This window comes from Sphaeramia orbicularis, chromosome 13, assembly GCF_902148855.1.
Source record: "Sphaeramia orbicularis chromosome 13, fSphaOr1.1, whole genome shotgun sequence".
Taxonomy (NCBI): Eukaryota; Metazoa; Chordata; class Actinopteri; order Kurtiformes; family Apogonidae; genus Sphaeramia; species Sphaeramia orbicularis.
The window spans coordinates 2347377-2370880 of NC_043969.1; the positions used below are offsets into that span (position 1 = coordinate 2347377).

The 23504-nt window shown below is 38.0% G+C and overlaps 1 protein-coding gene across 10 annotated transcripts in view; it reads left to right on the forward strand.

Annotated features, from left to right (window-relative positions):
- Positions 1 to 23504, forward strand: part of usp32 (ubiquitin specific peptidase 32) — a 93631-nt gene that overhangs the window by 4288 nt on the left and 65839 nt on the right. The gene's annotated exons all lie outside the window — the stretch shown is intronic.

Sequence of the window (23504 nt, forward strand, 5' to 3'; positions counted from 1 at the left end):
TGTCTGTGTCCATAATTTCTTATAAGATAAGTTAAAATCAAATAAAGTGCAATGACTGGACGCAAAACATATTCACAATTAATATATATAAATATATGTGTGTGTGTGTGTATATATATATATATATATATATATATATATATATATATATATATATATATGACAGTATGACACTTAAAATGTGTGTGTGTGTGTGTGTGTGTGTATATATATATATATATATATATATATATATATATATATATATATGAATGTGTGTGTGTGTGTGTGTTTATGTATGTATATGAATGTGTGTGTGTGTTTATGTATGTATATGTATGTGTGTATATATATATGTATGTATGTATATGTGTGTGTATATATATGTGTATATATATATGTATATATGTGTGTGTGTGTGTATATATATATATATATATATGTATATATATATATATATATATATATATATATATATATATATATATATGTATATATATATATATATATACATACATATAAACATTTGAAGTGTTTACAAGTGACTTGTAAGGGGAGTGACTTTGAACAGGTGGCAGTCAGACGTGCCGTGGGTTGCAAATGTTTTAATTTACCCAGAAGTCAAAGTTAAACTGAACATATTTGCATCATATTAATAGACACTTCCTTTGAAGTTTGATGTAAGTCATCGTCAGAATCCTAAATGGAAGAGAACTGTCATTATGTTCTCCAACTACAGTGTAAGTTATTTTTAGTCTCTTTATTATTATTTTGGTGCAGAGTGCCCAGAACAAGCTGCAGTTTGATGGCTGGAATCGCATGTTTCCAGTATCCACCCCCCGGTGCGGTAATATGGGCATTCCTCGAGCTGATTACCATTCCCACTCTGGTGATCACATGTAACCAAACACATACACACACAGAGGCAGTGGAATTATCCAGCCATCTAGCCTTATCTGACCGGTCACATGGCAGCATTCCTAATTCCCACAGCAGGCTGGTCTGCAGCAATTATGGGGTCGGTTTTCATGGAAGCTCAAGAGTAGGATAGCGGCCTGGAAGCATCTTTTTGGGAAGGTTTTGATCTGTTTCCTTTTATGAGCTCTGGATGATGTAGACTTTCTTCAAGTTGAATTCTGCTGCGCTGATTGCATGCTCTCTGTTTACATCATCTGACTGCAACAAACTGACTGCTAACACATGGTTTGTCTTACATTAGTATTTCTCTCTATAAGAAGGATATTCTAGTTGATTTTAGATTCAAAATAGCATCCCAAGTTCGCATAAATGTTTTTTTTTTTTTTTACATCCTGTACCATGGGCATATTGTTATTGAACAATTACATAAATGCAGAGTTTGATTTAGTATAATGCATATTATTAGATTTTGTAAATGGATAATGTCATTTAGACATGTACATTTTTAAATGTCCTTCCAATGACAAATGTTCCCATAACCTCTTTCATGCTTATTAACTGATCTTAGGTCCTGAGTGCATCATGAAGAAATATGGTTACTTGGAACTTAAAAAAAGGTTTAAGACATTTAACTGGACCAAAATGGCGATGATGAAAATGACTTGTAAGCTACAATGGAACAAAAATGACAAAACTTGTGAAAGACATAACAAGGCTAAAACACACCTGTAGTCTCCTATTTCGTGAATTAGTGCTTATTTACTTTATTTTATTGATGATAAAGCCAGCTACATTAATACTTTAGTTAATTAAAGAAAAAAAGCATTGTGCCCTGAGTTCTTATTCAACATGATAAACAGTGTAAAGGGTTATTTGTCTTTTCAACATCTTCTTTATGGTTGGAATATGACAAATGCTGACCATGCAGCAGAACACTTCAGAAATCTAGATGTATAACACAAAGATTTTCAGACAAAAGATGAAAGAGTTTACTGTATGAATGAGTCTTTGCTCAATTCACTGATTATTAATAGCTATTTTTTGAAAACTGTTTGTTCCATACCAATCAGATGACCTCTGTGATGATCCGTAACATTTTGTCCATAGACTAGCAAATTACAGTGTCGCCTGATAATGTCTCAAACTACATGGTTTATGACAGAAGTGACAGTTCGAGGTGTTTCTAAGTGAAGATGAACACACATTCATTTTTATACCTTATTTTATACCTCTATCAAGGACTGGAATCTTTTGACTTCTGAAAAAATACCTTTTAATAGAATATTTCAACATCTGCATGAGCAACATTAAACAAAATAGCAAGTGAGAAATATTTAAATTTACAGATAGGCCTATTTATTTCAGTAGATTAATGTATTACTTATGAAAAGTAGGTACTAAACACTGTGCATGTATATGTGGGGTGCTGATAATTAGTGGTTGAATGTAGTGATGTTTACGACCCAAACCGTTTCCATGTGTCCATTAGCTAACTTCATGTTCATTTTTCTCCAAGATCATTTGTGTTTCTTGTAAATTTCCCACCTGTGGCCATGCTCTGTGGAAGAATATGCCATCCAAATGACATGTGAAGAGGATGACTTACAATACAATGAAATTAAAGATGGATAGGACAGTCTGAATGAAGTGTCCTATTGTCATATTGCACAGCCCTAGGGAAAAAAAACCCTGCTTCAGATTTCCAGAGGTAAAAGTCCTGTTCGTGTGTTATGTAATCAGAGGTGAACATTGACTTCTTTCCTGGCTAATTATTAGTACAAAAAGTTAAAAGGAACAATATTGTGTGCAGAGTCAAAGTCATTTCCCAGTCTTTATCAGGTAGCATGCAAATGCACAACTGTCAAAGTTTGTGTATTTAAGTTTTGAAGCCGTATAAATAAAATGTTATTGACACTAATATCTGCAGCTATTTCAGTCTCTTGAGTGTTGAGTGGAGCTAATGAGGTTCATTGTATGCGTGTACAAGACGTGTACGACTTTGCTTAACCTTAAGTTTATCATATATGGGTTTATGGTGTATAAGGATTTTCAACAGGCCGTTTTTTACAAAATGCATAATACACAATAGGAAAACTTAGAATATCTAGTGCAATGTTGTGTACAGATAAATTCATAACAAAACTGAGTAATGTTACATTTTCATATGTGTTGTAAATAAATAATAGATTTAGAATGAGCTGATCGCACTGCATGATGGTTTGACTGCACTGAAAAAATGCAGTCGAACTGAAAATCTTTGTCCATGACCCACATATTGCACCATATTCCTGTGAAATTATCTACTGTAATTGTACTTGAGTAATTCTGAGGTTAAGGTTTGCAGAAATGTGTTCTTAAAGGAAATTTACAATAAGGAAATATCATATTCTCTCGAGCAGCTGATTGTAAATATACTAACTTGAGCACATTCATTCAGCTAACTCATCTGTGTCCTCGTGGCAGGTGTGAACTCATCTCTGGTTCTTATGAAGTCTTAGGGCCTGATTTACTAAGATCGCAAATAACGGGCGCAGATTTGCTCACTCGTGCTAAAAAATGCATGTGCTATTGATCTGCGTGTCATGGGTGATCAACTAAGATCGTCTGCACAAATAACGCACAAAGTATTGGAGACCACCCTGTTTAAATGAGGATTTTGCGTGCGCTACTGGTTGTTGTCATGGAGACAGTATGTTGGAAAAACTGTTCTGGGATACAGCAGTACTAATGGCAACAGTGTGCCGGAATGATCCAGACACAAGGAAATGTAACGTTGGAGGAGTTTATTCAGAAGGTATTGCATGACTCCTCCTTGTGACTGGACCCAAATCCTCCCCTAGTTCATCTGGAAGTTCTGTAATGGAACTGCTGGGTAGGCGTTACGTTTCAATTATTTTTTCTTTCGTCATTCCAAAAATGTTGACGCAAGCAGGGCAGATTGGTTCTCTGCGTTGCCTTTGGTTGAGCCTATGCAGTCGCCTCACCACAACTACTGCAGCCAGGTTTGCGCAAAGCTGTGCCAGTTAAAACCTGCCTTTCAGATGTGCTAAATAGACACAAAATCAGCCACCGCAATCAGTTTCAGGTTTGGTAAATCCTATTCCACGCGCTAAATAAATATTTGCATTTACTCCTCTCAATAATTTTGTGCGTTCTGACAGAAACGCCCATATTGCATATTCATCAAGGCAAACATGCTTAATGGGTTGCGTGAACTAGTTTGACCATTTGAGAAACGCAACCCTTGGTGCGTCCTGTTAGTAGATAAGCTTCAACGTGTTTTTGCACAGTCAAGTTTGCGCATGTTTTTACACGTGCAAACCTTTAGTAAATCAGGTTCATAGTGTTGAGTGGTTGTACTGTGTGGAAATTAATTTGTTCAGTGGGAGGCAGCTAACGTCTGCACAGAGAAACCCTGGTTAATCTGTACAGAGTGATAATGTGAATACAGGATAACTCTGTTGACATTATTCTGTGACTCAGCTGTAGAAGTTATACTGCAGGGTGTAATACGTGTGTAATATAGGGTTAAAACTAGAACTAACTGTGGAAAAGTTTCTTTAACTAAAACTTGAGCATTCAAAAAGTTTTGTTTCATTGCCCAGCCCTATAAGTAGAAATACAACTATTTGTTATGCATCAGTATTTGTTCTCCTGTAGACTTTTTATCTCACTGGCTGATGAGCCATGAGCTATTGTGAAGGTGCTGTGTCTGGTATAATCGCCTTCATTATCGTCATCGTTATCTTTGTTAGCAATTTTTTCAAACATCTTCTCTGATGAAACTACTGGTCGGATTCATTTCAATTTTTTTTATGAAGCTTCCTTGGGACAATGTCTACAAAGTTGGTCAACAGTTTTGAGAAATTTAGATTTTTGCATATTTGATGAGTTTTTGAAACGTTAAAAAATTTGCCTTTATTTATAATGGTCCATGTTTTGATGGCTTCTAACATACTCATTGTTATATATATCAATATAGTTACTACTGAGCATTGATAGGAAGTCATATATGGACTTTCATGTCATTTTTTGAGTGCTCCTCCAGTGAAAGTATCATCCACTTCTAGTGGGAGATTGATCTCCTGTATGTAGACCACAGGACTCCTACACAACAGCATAACCTGACAACCTCGCAAATTCAACTTGTTATTGATTCTTGATAGAACATGCAGGTGAGATACAGGGCCATTGGTCCTATTTTTTTTCCCAAGAGAGTCCCAGAAACCTTGACAGAATGACTCTGACACTCAGCCCTGTAGCCACCTGAGGACAGTGCAGCCTTGGATTTCTGCTCCACGTCAGCAGACCTTATCATTGGAGGTGACGGACCGTGCTGTTTTGCATTCTCACCTTGTGTTCCCTGTTTTGTGAACGTTCATGTCCGCTCTCGCTACGATGGTTGTCACATGGAAATAAGTTCATGCGCTATAAATACAGCTGTCTCGACAACCAGCTGTATTCTAATGCAGGCCATATAAAATAACTGGTTTCTAAACTTTCCTGCACCTTTGATATTAATTTTTAATAGTGTATTTTTGCAGCGACTGTTGCATTGTGGATTGTTTGTAGCATTAATGTCTCTAGGCTAGCAAGGATGTCTATTGATAGTGATTCTTCAGAGTCTGACTGCATTTGAAGTGTTCAGTTAATACACCTTAAGCCACAGGAGTTTGTGTAATGTGTTGTTCTACTGCTGATGAAATACAATTGTGCACAGTGCTACAGTGAGCTATGGTGACTGCAGCCATCAGAACACTGATTTCACACATGCTTTGCTGATGCACTGGTGTAACACGCATTAGAGATCTTGATATGTGTAATTTTGATTGATTGTGAGACTGCAGCGGGCCTCTGTCTATAACAAGCCAAGTGAAAGTCAAGCTGTTTAACCCCAGCTACACAGTCAGTTTTAGTATAACTGAATTATTACTCAAACTTATTTTTTCGTAAGGTTTTTGCATCATAAATGATTCATTGTAGAGCTGTACTACAGGCCCTGAAGGCACCACTGTAATAATTATGTGATTTATGTAATTAATTAATAATATTATTTATACTAAAGAAATCGCTTGAGGTACAAATAATTAAAAACCTGTTGTATCCAAATAAATGTACCCTCATATCTATTTTTTAAATTAAGAAACACATTTCATAAAGTTTGTTCATATAGATTATTTTCACAGTGTTTGAGGTATTTCCTTTTTCATTCCTCTCACAGTTAGTTTTGTGGCTCCCAAACTTTTCAGATTTCAACCCAAAAGACGTTTATTCTGGATCTGAGCTTAAAAAATACATCATGAGTTGCCATAGCTCTACATTTTTATTGACCCTCCTACACTTGTACTTTGAACAAACTGTTTCTAAAGCCTCTTCGTGGGACTCGAGGGACTTTTTAAATGTCTCTCATTACGTTTTGATCTTGTTGCGTTTGATATATATATTTTTATATTGTTCCACTTTTTACATTGTCTTTCATTTTTTTTGTGTCTGTTTACATCATTTGCATTTTGTTGCCTGTTTCACAGTTTTCTTATTGAATATTTATATAATTTTCATCCTGTTTCACGTTTTTCCAAATTTTCACCTTATTGCATCCTTCACATTGTTTGTCTTGTTAAATCTTTTCCAACTGATGCCTCCCAGTCTGCATTTTGACGTTCATAAACTCTTCCAGTGGCCCTTTTATTTAATTAGAAAAATGAATTCACATAATATTGCTACACATTTTCCTCTGCCAGTCTCGACCAAATAAAAATAACTTTGCAATTCATTATGTGAAGCAACCCTAACTTTCCAAAACGGTGTATTTGATAATTGGCTTATTGGAGGGATTTGAGCTAACTACAGTGGGTTTAACGATGAAAATATACCAGTAAACACAGCTTGATGAAACAGACAGCTATTATTTATGTCAAATGTGCCCTGTGCAGATTTTGTTTATGAAGCCTAAGAGGCAAACAGAAATTAATTATCTTTGTATTCCAGTGTTCAATTCCAATGAATGGTTCTTTTTCTTCATCAGGTGTACTGTATGTGTATGATAATGTGATGGTGGTATGGGATGAAATGAACAGAAAAAGACTAATTATCAGTTGTGATTCTTTTTATGGGCAAAAAAAAATTGTGATACAGTGATGGTGAAAACCATAGAGTCACAACATTTTCATAGAACTGTTCAGTGAGCTCCCCCATATTTATGGATGGGGGTTAGGCATCCTGAGGAGTCCACGTTCATCAGGGTTTTCCTTTCATTTGTCACTCTCTGTAGTAATGTGCTTTTAAAAATGACTGGAGTGTTGACTTTTCCGTGAGGACTGACTGTAAGCTTTAACAGTTAAGCATCTGATCCGCAGTTGGACAAGCTATTCGGCACTTAATCTGAGAGTTACCCAATCCTTTTGGTCCCAGACTTCTGCCACTGCAGTGAATCAATAACAGTCTAAGACTCTGGAGTAAGAGCTACAAGGGTGTATATTGTCTGCTTCCCTTTACCCTCTGTTCAGCTAGGTGAAGTGAGTCACTCATTAACACACATACCAGTGCACACGGACGATACTGTACTCAGGCCAGTTGTGCTAATACAGACACGTCCTTACTTCAAAAAGCAGCAACCCAGTGTTTTGTTGGATGTGTCTCACGTGTCTTGTCACAGTAGTGTTACAGATGTTGTGCATAGCTGTGGGCCTGCTTTAACCTTATTGTAGTTGCTTTGGTGACTTCTATGTGTGCTGCTGTCACTGCTGCTGTGAGTTATCTGTAATGAAAGAGACCACCGCAAAGTCATGACAGAACTCACATTGGACAAGAGTTTTTTTAAAAAATTATTTATTTTCCTAATCTTGCAGTGTGGTTTTTGATTTCAGTTTAGTTCGAATTTGACAGAAATACATGAATGGTTTGATATTTATTTTGAGGAATTGACTGTAGTTTCAGATTAGGTTTTTTCCCCTCAGCCAACTTCTGGCTTAAGGGGTATTGTAATCGTTTTGTCGTCTGTCTGTCTATCTGCCCGTCCGTCTGTCCATTCAACGACATAATCACATTATCTAAAGAATGCATTGAGATATCTGCACCAAATTAATACTGAGGATGCCTCTTGGCATTGAGCAAAAGCCTATTGAAAATAGGTGACCTTGACCCACTTTTTCAAGGTCAAGTGGCCTTGTACCTTATGCAGTTATAGTATCTGAGTACTTTCAAATATAAATATTTAAGTTTTACACAAAGACAATCTAATCTAAATTATAGGGCAGTAACTTTCAACAGAATCTTACACTATATTTGGCTGAAGGTTATTAAAAGTGTGCAGTATGTTATGTTCTTTGGATTTAGTGTCTGAGGTTTTTGGGTATTATGAGGCTTGATTTGTAGAAATCAAAATGTTTTGACAGCTGTGCTTTCTAATTTTATTTAATTTTTTCAGTTAACAAAAATCGTTTTTCTAAGTCAGATCTGCTATCTGTAGTCACTTGTTTTGGTTTGGTCTTTTAGTTTTCTTTAACTGTAACAACTCTCCACTAAATTTGTCAATACTTAAGTGTTGTTTACATTATCAACAATCTATGATTGTCTTGTATCATAAGGACATACTAGAAGTGTAAGTGTATATTTTAGGTGGAATGTGGAGGTTCCTACCTAACCTGAGGTAACGGTTGTAGTAGCATTATAGGATTTGTTGAATCTATTTCTAAGCAGATCTAGAAAGAAAGTGTTGTTGATGCTTGTCTCATTAAACTGCAGGCTCATGCTGAGCATTTTGATGTCATACCCGCAGGTGAAAAGAGCTTTTTAAGAATAGCACTTCCTGTAAGTCTGTGCCTGGCGCTTCCGTCGACGGCTTGCCATGACTGAAAGGTCACTGGGGGTCATGTGACTTGAGTATTTGTATGCTGCAGTGCTCCAGACGCTTCGGTGCTCCCTCCCTGCTGCTGTGTGTACAGTCTTACTGATAGCAGCAGGGCCCTACTTACTTCATAGGACAGCAAACACTGAATCACAGCTGGAGGCTTTGCCAGCTGCTGCTTTGTTGCCACGTTAATGTAGCAAGGTGGTCTGATGCTAAAAAAGTGCTGTGTGTGTGTGAGAGAGAATACAGATGTATGTGTGTACAGTTTTAGAAGCAGAGAAAAGCTGAGCATGCAACGATTGTTTTAGTCCCAGAGCATGTCTGAAGACTGAGCATATGCCAAGGCAGTGGCAGATATCAGACCCATTGTTTGCTATGGATTTGGTAGCCATTGCATTTAATGCAGCCCCGTGTCCAAGAATACACCCATTGCATCACTGCTTTACAATACACTGAGTGTTCTCCATTATGTGCACGGCTTTGTTTGGCCTCCACAGTTGTACATCTAATGGAAACAATTTAGCTACTATCAGGCAGCTCTGTTTGGTCTTCATGCTGGCACACTAGCACAGGACACATAGTAAACATTTTCTTTATTTACTGTTTGCGTGCTGAGAAGCTGTGCAGGGATGCGTTGCTGTCACAGCCCTGTACACTGTAAATGAGTGAGATGACTGAAACAGAGGTTTGACAAAAGCATCAGAGATCATACAGCTCTTGGAGTAATCCATATATACCGATTGGGTGTACTGATAGGACATTATTAAAACAGTATCAGCAGGAATCGGCTTTGATAGTGGCTAATGGCTAATAACGTGTTTCTCGGGCTTCTCATTTGGAATCACTGACAGTGACAAAAGTTAATAGCTAAAAAAATATTGCAAAATTAATATTCCAATTTGACTTTGTATCAATCAGTGATTACTCCTGTTAGAAACTGCTGTGATCATACAGGCTTTTTCAGAAATTGGTGAATATCACTTGAGAATTCACTAAATGTCATGTAGCAAGAATAATTTTAACCTTTAGATGAAACTCAGGCTGACATTCTTGAATACAATTATGCTGCATTTTCACTATGTGGAACTAGCTTGACTTGACTCGGATACCAAATACTATTCCTGGAGACCGTTTCCATTGTAGGATACTACAGACTTGCCAGTACCTGGTCGTCATAGCAATGTGGTGCGTTACTTCCGTGTTGTCTGCTCAGAGAGTCACTTATAAACTCGCTCGTTGTGTGTGGTCTCGTCAAACTCATGCGGAATTTTTACGTAGGACACCAAAGACTGAATCTGCTGACTGAATGGTGCAGTTTTGCGGGCTGTCATTATGTGGATTAACCTACTGCTATATTTACTGTAAACTTCCATATCTGTTTTTTGTAAAACGGCGGGTCACAGAGATGACCAATCAGTGGTCTGCAGTGTTTACACGTCACGTTTTAGTATCTGTTCCCCAGTCCTGGAACCTCGGTGGAGGTGATACCAAAAAACTAGCACCGGGTACCAGATTCCAGGTCCTTTTTCGTAATGGAAACGGAAAAACGCCGAGTCGAGCCGAGCCAGTACCACGTAGTGGAAACGCGGCATTAGTGTATCGCTTATTGTACTTAGGATGGAGTAAATGAACAGATCACATCTATTTCTTTGTTTGGACACTTTGCTGAACCCAGGCCATAACACTGCCCCCACAGGCTTGTACTGTATTCACTAGGCATGATGAGCAATCACTTCATCTACCTCTCTTCCCACCCTGATATGCCCATCACTCTTCCATTGAAACAGTCCAGTCTTTATGCTCTCTTTCTAACTGATGGCTGTTATACTCCAGCCCTGTAGTATTAAGTATATACCAAGTGTATTCCATCTGTCTGTCGTGTCTGTCCGAGATTTTTGTGCAGTGCACAGTTTGACTGAATTCCATTTTTTTTTTTTTTTGGTGGTTTATGAATTTTTAACAATTTAAACCCAGAAAATTTGTTTGACTGATTTCTCCAGGACTGTTCACCCTGTTCAGCAGACAAAGTGTGATCAGATTTAAAGTCAAGACTTGGACAAAATATTGTTTGTTTTGGTGTGACTGAACTACCCAAAAAGGCAAGTAATTTAGTTGAACCTAGTTTGCAATTGTCTTTAATTCAAAATTCAATATTAGATAATTAAATAGTAAGTGTTGTGCAGTGTTAATAATAAGCTCTGCCTACCTTTTCACTTGTTGAATTGAGAAGGTACTCACGGCATCATTTAGGAAGCCCAGGTAAATGAAATGTATTAAAGGGTGCAGTAATTATCTAAGGGAAGTATTTTACCCATTTGCTTATTTAAGTCCTGGTGATGACTGTTTTTGTGGTTTTTTTTGGCCAGGCAGTGTCGCTTGTGTTGTGTTTTTAGTGCAACGTGTTTCCTCTGCTCAGAGTGCTCTTCATCACAAGCATGGCTCAGTGTTCTGGTCATCTTATTAGTAACTTGTTATTATATTTACACAGAGCCTGGAGCAAAGAGCATGTCAGTGACAGCTCACTATCTTTTCTTATTTCATTACATTGTTGCATCAGTTTTGTTGGCTCCATTTTCATTTAACTTTGATATACATATTCAGAAGTATAAGGCCTACTCTTCATACCAATGAAAAAAAATTAATTTTCTTAACCTGTCGCCTAATTTCTGCAGTGTTATTCATAGTCTGTGTTCCTTTTTTATTGTATATTTTGATAGATGAGTGTTTTGGAGACATTGTGTGTGGCTTTGGAATACCTGTTGGGGAAAATTTGGTTTCTTGCCATTAATTTAGTATAGCTTATTTCTTTATAAAATTTGTGTGTTAAACATATCATATGTCTGTGAGTGCTTTGCAATTCACGTTTATGACACATTGTTAAATATATTGCCTAGTGTTGAAGTGGTGAAAATAGTGTGATAGTTGCTGTGTGTGTGTGTGTGTGTGTGTATATATATATATATATATATATATATATATATATATATATATATATATATATATATATATATGTATATGTATATATGTATATGCATAAATAAATAAATAAAAAAAAAAAATATATATATATATATATATGTATATGTGTGTGTATGTATGTATGTGTGTGTGTGTATATATATATATATATATATATATATATATATATATATATATATATATATATGTATATGTATAAATATAATTCTGCTGGGTGGATACAAACTGTGTCAGTAAGTCAGTCATCTTCTCCGTGCTGTCTGACAGCTGAGTTGATGGAAGGGAATTTCCACCTGAATCTGCCTGCTCCTGCTCTGTGGAATGTCTGTAAAGTCAGGCCTTTGCTTTTCACCTCTTTTTCAGCTATTCAGCACCAGTTACCCCAAATGTCTTCACAAATATGGCATCCAGCACAGAGCTGTTCTGAGTAGTGGGTTAGGTGGCACACAACACATATCTCCATTTGTGCTCCTGGATTTTCTTTTTTCAGTGGCCTTCATTACTCTTTTCAGTCTTGAAACTTACAAACTAACAGAAATTCTATTTTTCGTCACTGTATCTGCTTTGTTTTCGTTAAATGTTGAGCATTAAATGTCAGTCTGGTCATGTTATGCACCCTTCCTCTGCTTATGGTTGAATGGCACCCTGGGGAAGAAATAGCACCCAGTTTATGGCCTTTTGGTGACACAATTTGTTCGATTATAGTTTTGTAGATTCAGAAATTAGAAGTTACTATCTATGTCATGTAGGACTGCAACTAACAGTTACTTTCATTGTTCATTAATTTTTTGGTTATTTCTTCAAATAATTCATTAATTGCTTGGTCTGTAAATTGTCGTAAAATGGTGAAAAGCTGTTTCTCAAAGGCAAGACGACACCGTCATGTTGTTTGACACAATCCTAAGATAGTCAGTTAACTGTCACAGAAGAAGAAAGAAAGCAGAAAATATTAGCATCTAAGAAATTGGAATCAGAGGATTTGATTGTCCTCACTTTTTTGTCTTTTGAAAATGAACCAAACAGATTATTGATTGCAAAAATTGTTGATGGATAATTTAGTAACTGTCAGTACATTTTCTGAATGGTCATTGTAGCTCTAATGTCAAATCGGGCTTGTGCTTTATCTACAAAACTCAAAAGCAACCAGTAATTTAAATTAAATGTTTTTTTTTTTCTTTTACTACCAATAAACAGCTGTTCTTTATAAAGTGTCCTATTAAAATTGTATTAGTTTTAAACTACAGTAGTGGCATAAATGAAAAGAAAAGGACAAATTGTTATCAACAGTCAGTTGTAGCACAGTTAACCATCCACTCGACCACGACGGCCCTAACTGAGGCAGGTTTCATGTCTGATTCTTGTGCTCATTCAGTTTCTTTTCCCATCACACACTGCTTCTCTTCACTGTTGGAGAGTGGGGTTGTTCCTGCTAGAACACCACCCTGCATTAAAGGACAGCTTTGGGGCTGTGTCTTTGGCGTTTGGTCCTTGCTGATGGACGGTTAGCTGAGGATGAGCTGTCAGCAGGCTGTCCATTAACCACTGTAGCACTGTGGAGACTGAGGCTGCACAGGGTTCATGTGAGTGAAGGTTATGCACTCCAGATAATGAGCCCTTCGACCGCGCCCCTTGGCTGCATCTTATTTATGATACATGCACAACATGCTCAGATGCATCACCAAACAGCTGCCATAGACGCTTGATTAATGGATACAATGTGGTTTTCATGCAAAGTCGGTGTTGGCTTGTGCTGTAGCCTGTTAATCATAATCATGTCATTTGATGATCATATTTAGTGTCATGCGGCACCTCGCTGCTATTTTAGGAGTTGTAAATATTGTCCTCATAGATGGTTTGTACAGGTCTGAATGTTTGTGTGAAAGCAGCAGTCTGTTTACAGATGTGGAACTTCTCCAAAACACTGAAAACCAGCTGTGCAACCAGTTTGAGATAAATGAATCCATGTGAGATTCTACAACTGGTGATTCAACAGGCTGAGTGAGTGGAACAAAACTTTAAGTTGCAGCTTGCATACATGCTTAATGTACCTTATACATCAAATGAAATGATGATCATGAAATGTTCTTTATATCAGCCAACACTAACTAGGCTAATAACTTAAACGTACACAAGATGAAGATGAGAAAAATTTCATGACTGGATTGATATTTACTGGAATTTTATTAATTTATTTTATTTTTTTATTTTTTTTTGGATGAGATCTAAAAAACCACCCAGAACATACATAATGCTAAGGAGATCTGTGCTTGGTTTATTAACTGATTGAGCTCTCTGTGTGTCTTTCATAAGTGTGTATCGGCTAAAATTTCCTTAGGGGGTCAAATGAGTGGCCATTTTTGTCAAAAAAAAAAAAAAAGTAAGAAATGCAGAGAACTGTGTTGAAATAATGCTAATCCATTTGTGCACAGACTACTGATATTATTTGACAGTGGAAGCTCTATTTTCATAAATATTGGATTTGGAATGGCACGTGTATGTGAAAACTTTTGCTGGTGGACGAACGTGACATTACCCATGATGCTCTGGTCAGTACCAGTACTTTATTAGGAATAAACTTATAGACTTACTATTGCTAATTCTCCTCTTATTCATAAATGTTAGTATTGTGGATCTAAAACAATCCCAGCTGACACAAAAACACTAAATGTGTCAGTGGACGGATGTGACATGGTTGTTGTGGATCCCATCATACTGATGCTCTGCAGCCATGTCAGCGTTTACACTAATGATCCCTGTGCACAAACTAGGATCATAATTATTTATTCTATAGTTTATCATCAGACTAAAGAGGAAATAACAGTATAGAATTGTTATTTCTTTATAAAAATGCTTGGCGTAACATAAGCAGGATGGATCAGCACCATACTCCATATTGCACCCTGTAAAAATAAAACGTGATATGTCGGGTATAATCTTGTAAGACAAATTGGGGAAACTAAGAAACTAGACTTGGCAACATCACTAATTTGTCAGTTGAATTTAAGGGAGGGGTCCATTTTAACACCCAAATTTGACATGACTGGCTTAACAAAGTGTGATAAGGAACCCAGGTCAATAAGAGAAGTGTGACTAGAAACACTAGGGCCAAAAACCATAACTTCTGATTTATCTTAGTAAAGATTCAGGAAATTCAATGACATCCAAGATTATTCTACACTTTTCATTATAGATATACCAGGCCTAATTCTTTTTTAAGTTAACAGTCGGCCCTATTACATGTTGAACAGTTGAACATTCATCTTTAATGCAAGTGTTTAAGGACTTGGAGATGGGTATTACACACCCCAAAATGTCCATGTGCCGTTTTCAACACTTCAGCTCTAAACTCGGTAGGAACCATAACCTGAAATACAGCTTCACCCATCAAATCACCTTCACATCCACTTACCAATCAACAGCTCATCATGAACAAAATAACCCTGAGCACCATCTCCAATTTGGTCATGTGGCACAATCATTGACGGGGTTGTGTCGTCCGTCCGCCCCCGTCCCCCCCCCCCCCCCCCGAAGGATGGAATTCATGCAGCAGAAGTAGGGATGTTAAAATCAAAGGGGGTTCACAACCCCCCCCCCCCCAAGTACCACACATTTTTTTCAGGCATGAGGGGGTGCCAGTACGCTGATGATGCCGTTAGTGGGGTTGGTTCACGAAAAGGTTAAGAAACCCTGGCGTGGACTGAAAGCCAAGGGTTTTCAAGTGTATGCATGTTATGTTTATCATTTATCATCACATTTTTAGCCTATTTGGATATTTGTGTAACTGATATGACACTAATAAAATGGATATATTGGCAAATAGGCAAATATCCATGTTTCAGAAGTTATGACAAGCAGAAATCTGCTTTTTTGTCTTAAAAATGACAAACAATTGATCCATTTTCTGAATAGGAGCAGATTTTCCAATATCAGAAATGTTTGCTAATCCAGACAGTGAGCTGTTACAACCTTCCATAAGCACAGTTCAGCAGGTTTTTGTGCTCTGTAAGAAAGGAGTTTTGGCTTCAGATAACAGAGGCTTTTAGAGGAGGAAGGAGTTCTACTTATTGTCTTGTGAATCCGTTCGGCTGCTACCTTACATGACACAAGGGTGCTGTGTTTTCTCTTGGTGGAGCTGTGTGGTGTGCTGTGCTGATCCACGTGTGTGATTGGCTGCCCGCAGGGCTGCTGAAGCCTCTGATTCAGCACTTAAGCTATTAATCACTTTCACACAACAGCAAAATAAGCCACCTGCTCATAGATAGGGTGGTCACAATGATGAATTTTTCATTGGTGATTAATTGTTGATTAATATATTTTTTTCCTGCTCATTTCATTTTATTTCATGTCACAGTTATTGTTTATTGTTGAATGTGAATTTAACCCTTATCTTAGTAATAATAATGGATTTTCTATAGTGCTTTTCAAGGCACCCAAAGCACTTTACATCATTGATCTGTTGTTCATTCACTCTCACATTCACACTCTGGTGGTGGTAAACTACATTTGTAGCCACAGCTGCCCTGGGGCATACTGACAGAAGCCTGGCTGCCAGTTTGCGCTGAACAGCCCCGCTAACTACCACCAAACAAAAATCTTGAAATGATTGTAATGATCTGCTTGGTATATGAATAGTAACTCAAATAGACAAAAACAAAGCTGAAGAATCCAGATAGTTTCTTTCTTGTTTTAAACAATTCTATCCTGTTGAGCCATACATTTCACAAGTGTTGTCGTCTTCTGCTTCTATGGTTAAGTAGAAAAGATGACTACCTTTTAATGAGCTAAGGCCAAAACAGGGCATATTCTCGTCATCTACAAAAGCAATCAAGTCCGATTGGAAGTTAAGTAACTCAAGATGAACAGATGATGGTGCTGATTGATGCCTTTAAACTGTGGCAGATGAAGGGTGGTGAGAATGAGTCAAATACAAAAGATGAGCAATGATGTGGAAGTAGGGATAAAAATATGACATTTGTGTTGGATTCATCCAGCTGTTCCTGTTGAGGTGAATGTGACAGATGTACACTTAGACAGGGTTCAAGATTATGTCAGACTGGCTGCTTCTCAGATGTTTTTTTGCTTCAGCATTTCATTCACACCTGGACGCTGACACAGTCCTGCTGTGGTCTGCTGCCCACTGTGGGTGTGATTAATTCAAAGTGCTGGGTCTTGTTGTCTCTTCCATGATGGAGTTGCTAATATTGCTGTGCATCACCACCCAGTTGTTTTAATGGAGCACAGTGGGGGTGATTTGGACAGCTGTTGTACCTGGAGCACAGAAACAAGGGACTGCACATGGATCGGGATAATAATGTTGCTGTTGTTATCCATCATCGATTGCCCATGGATTACTCACTGTTAATGAGTTTTCCTCCTTTCTACTGTGTGGCATCTGTCTGTCCTTAGTAACAAACAGCTGTACCTATGCTTTGCTTTGTGTAAAACCTCCAGTTGACTTTGAGTCTGACTTTTCTCTTTTTTTTTCCTTCCCTTTTCTCCCTGGGAGCCATCATCAGACGCAGCAGTCACTCCTTGTAATTCAATTGTCTCTCTGTAACCATGTGAGCAATATTTGCTTTCCTACTCATACAGGCGTTTAATAACTCCATAACTGCCCTCATTCGTCTTCACAGAGGTGTTGTGTTGAAGATGAACCTCAGAAACAAAGTGACTTTTAATGAGCCCGTAGAGCAACAAAGAGTTGGTGCAAACCATAACTTCATAACAGTGATGATTGATATGATGGAGTTACTGCGCATGTGGTACAGGAAAATGGCCTTTTCTTGTTTGGTCATTGGCAAGGGCAGTTCTGTGTGGACCCTTTGAATCTGCATAAATGCTAGTTTTGTGACATTGCAGTTTATGTGCTCAGTGGACACATTTAGTTTTGCACTTTTAATATCTCGCTAAATAAAATGCTTCATTCACATGTGTACAGTTCTTTTTCTACTTCATTAAACTGGTTTGATATGGAAGACTGGACCCAACTGGTATACCAGATTTTACTACAAGGTTTCTGCTTTCAGTGAAGAGATACAGATGAGCACCCTCTCCACCACACACTGGACAGACAACAGAGCACCTTTTCAAACGGACAGTTACAGCTGTGCTGTGGAACAGACAGATACAGGAAAATATTTTCTGCCACATTTTATTTCACTCTACAATAACTCACTCCCATCTGATGTCTTTGGCCATAAACCTATTTGTACTTAAATGTCATTTTGCACCTTCCAATACTGAGCATTCCAGTTTAGTTTGCACCTTACAGTTTTATTTTGGTACGTTACAGTTAGTATACAGGTTTTTACCCAGATCTTTTTTATACTTCTAATTTATTATATACAGTGTGTAGTGTTTGCTCTTGTGTTCTTTTTTTTTTATTATGTGTCATGCTGTTGCACTGTAATTTCGCAGTTTGGGATAAATAAAGTACATCTATCTATCTATACATCTATCTATCTATCTATCTATCTATCTATCTATCTATCTATCTATCTATCTATCTATCTATCTATCTATACATCCATACATCTTATCCATCCATACAAAAAACTGAGTGAATGAATTGAGACTGTCAGAGCCTGTGAATGACAGTGTAGTGACTCCAACCCTTATGGTGGTAATAATGCACCTCTATACTGATTTGACAACTGCCCATAGGAGGAGGCAGTGGTAAAGTGGCAATGTCTCCAGTGCTGGCATAGCTCCAGTAAGAATGGATATGCAGTTTAATGCGGCATTGTAATCACTTTTGAGACAATTTCTTTTCCTGTTTCCATGCTGCTCATCTACATTTCTTTTGCTCTCCTCTTTTGTCCTATTCAAATCCAATACATTGCAGTGTTGATACAGTGTTAGTTTTCTTTGACACTGCCATATCACATCATTCTCACCTAAAAACATATGAACTTTCTTACTTTCTTCTTAAGTTTAATACGATCTTCATGTTATCTCTTCAGCCCCAGTAAACTCCTTCTGTCTACTTGCAGCTCTATTTGTAACATAATGTAATGTAACATGATTTTCATTAGGTTGACTGTGGTATTGCTCATTTGTCGTGATGGTGTCTACATCAAGTTTCTGATGTAGGACACCATTTAATGTGACACAGACTGTCATAATGATAAATGATGGTGCAGCCAGTCTGAATCACTTTATCCAGTTTAAGCTTGACCGGACCAGCAAAACTGGAAATTGGCGAAACTGTAATGGGGAGAAAAGGTATAAGTATTTACATCACTAAATTAATTATCCTGTTATGTATTCGGTTATGTCACAGCTTTTAGCCAATGCTTTGTCCATGATGGGCTTATTAATAAGAACTCAGCTTTGACTGCTATCATTCCACTTCATTATTAACAGAGGAACTGAAATATGCTTCTGTATGTTTTTTCATAAATAAACAATGTGGACGATACATTGAAATGTTTGATTGTGCAGTTAAGGATTTTTATTGCAGTCAAACTTCTTCCTACAGCCTAAGCTCAGACTTGTTTGTTAGTTGCTATATGACATATCCAGTGATCCTTTAACTTCTGTTTTAGCTTCACTCAAGCCTTCCTTACAGTGTGTAAAGTAGTGTGTATACAGAACAGATACAATGTACCTCTGTGCAGTTCACCTCCACCTTTGCCATGATCTAATCTAAGGGTCTAATAACAGTAGAATCACTATGCTGATAGCTTGCCATCACAGAATCATGTAAATTATCCACTGAAGTGGAGATGTTTTCAACACCAGCCTCCTTACATCATTTCCCATTGCACTTTGCCCCACCTCTTAAATTTGCTTCACAGTGCGTGAACTCAACTGGAGCAAATGATGACGTTTTGAAATGTTATTTAAAGGTGCGGGAGACTTTCGTGACCAGTTTTTCATCAGATCTGTAAAACCTCAGTCATAGCATAAGTGTCACGAATCTGTAAGTCTTTCTGTTATTACTCACCTGAATCTCTTGCATTACGGTGAACAATTTCGAAGTGCCATCCACCATAAATAAAACCATGTGTTTACATTCAGAGCCGGGAGGTAACTCGGGCATCTTCTGAATTTTTTGTCTTGACATGCATTGTGGGAAATGGAGGCTCGTGCTGCCGCTGCAGGGAGGTTCATGCAGCCTCACGCAACTCTCTGACAAACGAGTGGTCTGCAGTGTTTTCACATCACATTTTTAGTATCTCTTCACCCGTTTTGGAATCTCGGCTGAGCAAGTACTAAAAAAATTGTACCGGGAAGTAGATTCCAGGTTCTTTTATGTAATGGAAACACAAAAAGGTTGAGTCAAGCTGGTACCATGTAGTGGAAACGCGGCATTAGTCAAACGTAATATACACCTGAAGGCTGAGGAATGTACAATATTCGAAAGCCCCAGAGGAGTGCAGGCTATGACTCCCACACCAGACACCATCACTGCACCTGCAGCAGCCGGCAGCTCCTCACCTACAGCCAGCTTTGGGGGAGAAGAAATGGCGTCAAAAAAAAACAAAAAAAACAATCAGTGTGGTGCGGGCTCAGCTCTTGCCAGAAACAGCAGATATGTTGGTGTTCCTGAGAAAGAACTGTTGAACATGTGCAGTACAGTTCATGCTAGAGGGAGTGGTTTGTTTTAGTTTGTAATACTTTAGTTTGAAAAATGTTATATATGTTATATTTATTTGAAAGTTATTTGCCCTCCCCCCCACACACTTTTCTCAAGTTTTATGTAATGTTATTTCACTTCTGATGTTGTGAAATATTCGGAATTCAGAAGTTTTTACAATTTTTTTTAATAGACAAAATGACTTTAATCACCACACATACACACAAAAAGTACAGAAAACAGGCATCGTTGTATACCGGTACTGGTTCCCAGGAACCGAGTATTGGTACCATATCGGTTTAAATGTGAAAGGTAGCCCTCATTACCCAGAGGGCCTCTTCTACAAAGACGACTTCTTTAAGAGCAGACTCAGCTGACAGCCAGAAGTGTTTTGACAGTAACCAAACTGAACTGATGTAAGAGACACACATCAGACTGAGCCATGTGAGTGGTTAATGGTTACTGTAGGGAGGAAAAGGTCACTGGGCCAAGAAACGTGTACCTCTGATGGATCTGATTTGAAGGGGCCCTAGAATTGTGTGTGTATACAGGTGTTATTGCTTTACTTTGAAATCATAAACTAAACTGCTAGCATGCATGTGACAGGTGGGACTTTAAATGGATGTATTACTCTTCAATCTCTGCACATCCTGCCTGTCTCATTCATCTTTCCTTACTGATTTAGCTTTTTAGTCATATCAGTGCACTTGAGTATTTTAGCCTAGAGCTATGTCTGGCTGCTTCCTCCTTACCTTTGAAGTCTGAATATACTTTTGTTACATCACAGCTTTGGTCTGGATACAGTTTTCTGCCCTTTCTTTTTCTATGAAAGCAATGAAGTGTAGTAGCCTACTAATGTGGCCTTTAAATAAAGCTCATACCTCTGTATTGGCAGGATCTTCCTTGGTGTGTAATCATTAGTTTGCCTTAAGGTGTTGCCACCCAGCATATGTCTATGGCCACATGGAGTGTGTTGCCCTCTACAGGCTGGTATCAGTATATTTCAAAATCAGACATACCCGATCCAAAGTTAATGTCTGTGTCCTAATAACTAAAGGTTCACTCAGTACTGGACAGTTCCTGCAGCTCGGTCGTAGAAGGCTGCAATTAAGCCATTAACTGTGATTATTTAAATTCTTAAAAGATTCTTCCCAATATCGCTCATCTGTATTAAGAAGCTGATATTTGATGTGTTTGCTGAGTTAATCGATTATTAGAATAATTACTGGCAGTCAACTGCAACAATTAGACAATAAAATAACACATCATACATCCAGTGGTTTCTGCTTAGTGACTTTTACATTAAAATAGCAGTTGTCTGTATTAAGGGACTTTGACTCCAGCCTGGTTTATGCCTGCTTTCAGTTTCCAGATGAAAACTCACTGCAGCACAATGCAGATGATACAGCTGTATCTGGAAAGCTCCATGAGTGTTTGATGTGTTCATAGAGATAATAAAGCGGTGTGCGTTTGACTGCAGCAGCAGAGCAGCAACCAGGTGGGACTCCATCATAGTGTCAGTGCTCTGAGTTTGAGTGGGAGCCTTTAGCGGAGTGTAGCGCAGGACCTAAAGCCCCAGTTTCACTGTGTCTCAGCAGGATCTGCTTTTGTACTCAAGCAAAGGGCATCCACCTAAAACTATCTATTCTTTTGAGCAATTTAACAACAGAATAAAAAGTGTTGGCAATTTTAAATGTCAAGCAAACACACATTAGCATCAGTGTCATTTAGTGCTATGTATATGTTTGATGACATGAATAAATGTAAATAAAAATGTCTTCAGGTTAGATTTTTTTAGGGAACTGTCTGTACAAAGTACAATGTATATGGAGGTTGCCTGCACTTGTTCAAACATCACTAATAGTAGGGGTGTAACGGTGCACTCGTTTGTACTGAACCATTTCGGTTCGAATCGGATGCCTTCGATACAATACAGAGGTATACCGTATAAATACATGTAGCCTATGTGAAGAACGCAAACACTCAGGAAGCAGGGTGGCTGCAAGCAGAACCCATGTGCATGGTTTCCTCTATATACATTCTCAGCGCCGCTGCAAAACACACACAGAAAAAAAAAAAAAAAACACTTGGCTGGGGTGCCAATAAGGAGGGGTAAACATGACAACAGAGAGTATAACAGAGGCGCAGAAGCTGGGTCGGATGTTCAAAGTGTGTTAAGTTTCACTTTGGGTTTCACTGGTTTCCTTCACTTTACCTAAAATGTATCGGAAATGTCTCGAACTGAAGACCCCTGTACCGAAAACATACTGAACCAAAATTTTTCTGTACCGTTACACTCCTAACTAACAGTGACACTGTATGTTGACCCCATGGTGGGTAGGGCATGAAAGGTCATAAACACCAACTGCCTTTTTTATCGGCAATGCAAGGGGTCATTTTCACTCATCTTGAATAAGCAAACGGTGCCGGATTGACGGTTGTAATGAACACCCGCTGTCCAAAGGGAGGCTTTTTCATTGGTTGGCTGGTTTAGCTGATGACCTGCCCCCATGAAGTGCTCTTAAGTCACTGAAATGTTAATGGTGTCTTTGAAATTTTAGTTAAGTGTGTTTTACATGGACCTTAATATTCCATAGATGATTATAATAGCTCAGCCTTACGCAGTTACTACACTCAGAGAGTGGCCTGATCCAGCCCAATTGGAAGGAATTAAAGAGGGGTGTTCAATGCAAAAGAGTAATCCGGTTACTTGGACGGAATGAACATATTCTTTTGCACATCTTTCCCCACATGGTTGTAATTAGTTGGTGTGACAAGTTTCCATTAGGTGGCAGAGTCAAGGCAGAAGCACATCAAAATGGATTTGTGTGATACAAATCTTTTCTTTTGTGGAGACCTTAAAGATTTTGAGATTGGTAAATGCCTTTATGGTCAAGAGGCTTGAAGTGATTGTTCAAACAAGTGTTTGAAAGACGAAATGAAGCTGAAAAAAGACACTAAGTAGAACTGCTTTGTGGATCCAAAATTCTACTTGGAGAAAGTACTTTGTGGCATCTGAAGGCACATCTTACTGGACATTTATTCGAGCTGGAATCTCTTATCAGAATGATTTCAGTTGGGTTGAAGAAATATTATCCCTGTAAGCAGCTCCTGAAGAAAGTCCTTATCAGCAATTAAAAAGTACAAAAGTCCTTTTAGTAGGATTGGTAAAACACAGTGGAGCTGAGATACTGTGGC